The sequence below is a fragment of the Triticum aestivum genome, chromosome 2A, assembly GCF_018294505.1.
Source record: "Triticum aestivum cultivar Chinese Spring chromosome 2A, IWGSC CS RefSeq v2.1, whole genome shotgun sequence".
Taxonomy (NCBI): domain Eukaryota; kingdom Viridiplantae; phylum Streptophyta; class Magnoliopsida; order Poales; family Poaceae; genus Triticum; species Triticum aestivum.
In genome coordinates, this window is record NC_057797.1 from 782,867,596 (window position 1) to 782,872,053 (window position 4,458).

Here is a 4,458-nt window from a genome sequence, read left to right on the forward strand (position 1 = left end):
CGCCTGCACGCCGGGGGAGGGAGCAGAGTCCGTGGAAGGGCCGACGACCGCCGCCGCCGACGCCGAAGACCGTGCCCCGCGACGCACGCCTCCAGCGCGCGGGAAGAAGATGCCCCGCCGCCGCCTATGACGCGCGACCTTAGGCCGGCGACGCCACCGGCGACGGCAAGGGGAGGGAGGCCGGGGAGGGGGCTGGGAAGCGGCGGCGCTAGGGTTGACTCCCTGAGTCGCCCACGGGAGCGACTCGGGAGCGGGGGGCTCTGGTTCCACAGTCACGAATCATCCCTCACAAATGTTTGACCAATTCGACTTGTGAGTGCCATTATCTTTGCTCTTCCATATATGTTTAAAATATAACCAGCACTAAGCTAATTCAAACAACACAACTCCACTTAGTTAACTAAATCAATACTCAATACCCAGATTGGCTGTACGGATGAACTAGTAAAAAAGAACACGCGAATTTTATGTGAAATGCAACTCATGTCCTTGTCATTAAGTTGCACAACATAAACCTTTACATACTCTGGATTGGCACTCACAATTTGACTATTGAACTCGGTAATGCAAACTAATAGATCTGAAAGACTCCGAGCACTACAGATCAACTATTGGAGCACTCCACGTGTATTCAGGGGAGCTTGTGCTCTATAGATGTTTCCTTATCATTCTTTGATTTATTCTACCATTTCTTATTTGTGACATACTTAGTAGGCATGTGCAAGGGTTTTGGACTATATTTTATTTAATAGACATGCACATTTGTAGTGTTGGAAAATTGTATGATATATGTATTATAATAGCCAGTTAGTGTATGAAGTAGATTCACACTCGCTCGGTTGAGTCCATAGTGTCATACTTCTTCTTCTTCTTCCCTTTTTTTTGCGGGGCATAGTGTCTTATATTCTTACTAGCAGCTAATAGCAAAGCAAAATGATGGATCGGCGTGTGTGTAGAAAATTCATCAAGACATTAATTAGTGGATGACCAGCAACGTTTCTTTGCCTTGCTCCCGCTGACTCAAGCGATCGAGCTCCTCTCTCACACATCACCCTTCATCAACATCCATATTTACTCGTAATATATGAACCACCACTAAACCAATGCAAACAAAAGAACTCCACCCGACACTTTGGTAGACTTAACTTGACCCCAAATACATGATGGACCCAAATCATCAGTACTGATGAACTAGTAAAAAATAGCATACAATTTTTTTTATGAAACAGAACTCATGTCCTTGTCATTAAGTTGACTACAAAATTCTTTACATATTGAACTAGCTAATGCAAACTAATGGATCTGGATGGATCCGAGCACTATAAAGCAAGTATTGGAGCACTCTGTGAATTCAGTGGAGCTTGTGCTCTATAGATGTTTCCTTATCATTTTTTGATTTACTCTACTATTTATTAATTCTGACATACTTAGTAGGCATGCATGAGGGTTCTATTCCCTTTTTTCCAGGTTTTCATTATTTTTTATGGCTTTCTTCTATGTTTTTTTACAAATGTTAAAGTAGTTTAAAAAAATGTTCATTTTGGCAAAAAAAAAGTCCAGATAATTTTAAAATGTTCAAAAATATACGAAAATGTACAAAATTTTCAAAGAATATCCTATTTTGTGATAAATGTTTATGAGATTTCAAAAATATTCACGAAGTTTTGAAAAGTTTCACAAAATAAAAAAACATGAAATTTTAAACATATGCAAAATTTTCAAAACATATTTCGGATTTAAAAAAATGTTAAAATTGATCAAAATATGTTCAATTTTTTAAAACATGTTAATAAATTTGAAATTTATATAGTTTATAACAATAAACATTTACGTTTTCAGGAAAATACATGGAAAAACCGTCTGAAAACCCGTCAGACCAAAAACAAGAAAAATTGTTAGAAAACCAATTGACAAATTGCTAGTGCTCTTCATGTAATAGCAACATGTTCTCCTATTAGACGCTCAATTGGTCCGCCCCATTTGTATTCTAAAACACAAAAAGTTTTTGAAATTCCGAGCAGTTTTTAAAAATTGTATTTTTTTTAATTCTGAATAATTTTTGAAAAAGTAGGAAGAATTTTTGAAAATTTTGAACATTTTATGAAATTATGAATTCTTTTTTATATTCCGGGAATGTTTGAAAATGTGAATATTTTTGAAATTGTGTTTATTGTTTGGGAACTGTTCCTACATTTATAGTTGTAACAGTGGCTGAAAGCTCAAGCGGTAGTCATATATACGCGGTGTTCATCTTTATTGAATTCATGCTCCAGCCAACTCATCCAAAAGTCCGAATTGATGAAGGGAGGCGGGCAATATATTTCAACACTCCCCTCACGTCTAGGCTATTTTAGTCCTTAGACGCGAGATCGGTGTAGACTATAGAATTGTTTTATATAATACTACGTTGGCAGAGTCTTGAGCTTAAGATCTCTTGGCTCAGAAACCATATTGAATTGATGCTCCAGCCAACTCATCCAAAAGTTCGAACTGATGGAGGGAGGCGGGCAATATATGTCAACAATCTCGAAGATCTCAGGGAGGTGCTGAAGAAATTTTCAAGCCGTACTGATGTGGAGGTGTGGATAATACCGATCGACATTCGAGAACTCGGCCTGATTGAGCATGGCGATTTCATTCATATCACTGCTAGACATGTCTGCTGTTTTAGCTACCTGTTTCTTTGTGAGAAGACATCGAATAAGGCGGGACCGGCATAGAAATCTAGATTCCCGAGAATTCCAGTCAATTAGTTAAGGCGATGCCAAGCCTTATTTTCACCAAAGTGCAAGAGGACAACTGCACGTCGTAGATGTGTGCCATTTGCTTGGAGGATTACACTGTCGGAGAACAGATAAGAGTGCTGCCTTGCTGTCACAGTATGTCTCGCCAACTCTCTGCTTTATAAAAACTAGTACTTTGCATATTTGATGCCACACCCATTGTATTTTAGGTAAAACTGGTCACCTTTATTTGCTGTACTTCTTCAACCTTCGAATTTGGTATTAAAAATAATGTTCTGTGCTAGTTTTGGAATCTGTTAGCATGATGACTGTGTCGGTGTGTAACAAAATTTACTTGACTACTCTCTGCATTTCTTCTCATGTAGCTGGAACTTGTAAAATCCTTATGAACATAATCTCTAAAAGGAACGTAAGGTTACCATTTCACCTTTCTTCCCACCACCCCTTTGTCCAACCTTCCTTGTATGATAATAAATCAACTTAATTTACTTACCAAACTTCGGTTCAAAATATAAGGTAATTCATGGGCAGAATTTGATGATCATTTGTTTACACGATTGTATGATTATAGACATGTAAATCACAAGCCAATGTACTAGAAGATTTATATCCCGTTGCAACGCACGGGCATTGTTCTAGTAAGAATATAAAATACTGGTGCTGCACTTGAAATTTTCACAGTTGCATCTGTATTTCCTTGTAACAGTGTGTGTGTAAATTCATTTCTGTCAAAAACATTAACATTGTAGATTTACCAGTCAACTAGTACTGCAATAACGAAAGTACTACAAATTGAGCATGCAGCTTATCTGTATCTGCAATAACGAAATTGGACAACTCCCCTTTTATACAATCAGCACTCTGGTAATTCTGATATGTTGCCTGAATTGCCTTGCAGAGTTCCATGCAGCTTGTGTGGACATGTGGCTCACATCCTGGAGATCATTCTGCCCCGTGTGCAAGCGAGATGCAGGCGCTGGAATGTCAGGCCCTCCTGCCTCGGAGACCACCCCATTGTTTGCCTCCGCAGTTCATTTGCCTTCTCCGTCATCCTCATTCCGGTCGAGCGTGGGAGCATCCCCTCCCAGATCAATAAGCCGGCGTCCTTCGTCGCAGTCCATATCTCGGGTCTACTCTGCTTCCGGCACCCCGCACTCTCTCAACACCCAAAGACCTTTCAGAAACTCATCTGCCATGAGCATAAGCAGAACAGAGGTTCCATGTAGCCTGAGCTACAGAGAAACTTTACCCATAGGCAAATTGCCTGCCTGAAGAGTGAGGGAGAGAAAACCTGCATAGATTTTGTTCTGGCGTTTTTGTGTGTGTTTCTAGTGATTGTGTGGGTTTATTTTCCGCGCTTATGGATGTACATTACAGGTATATAAGACAGCATAGTGATGATGTCTTCTTCATGGTTATGGAAGTGAAAGTAATGGTAAAAGTTGGTTTTAGATGCATCATTCTGATGTATGATCCTGTCTGATTACCACTCCCTCCTTCCATGCCATGTTTACGGGGTCATTTATCTCGACTTTAACTAAACTTGTTTTTTTTAAGCTTGATCAAATATATCAAGAAACATGTGTGAATTTAGTTGGCCGAGTTTTATCATGAAGCGTGTGATGTCAAATGGTTGCAACTTGAAAGAAAGGCATGAATGCACAATATGCTGGTCCTCGTTGGTTGGAGATGGAAGTGGTCAGGCAAATACAGA

The 4,458-nt window shown here is 39.6% G+C and overlaps 1 pseudogene; it reads left to right on the top strand.

Annotated features, from left to right (window-relative positions):
• Positions 1-2,610: 2,610 nt before the first annotated feature.
• Positions 2,611-4,016, top strand: LOC123038312 (receptor homology region, transmembrane domain- and RING domain-containing protein 1-like; annotated as a pseudogene).
• Positions 4,017-4,458: the final 442 nt, after the last annotated feature.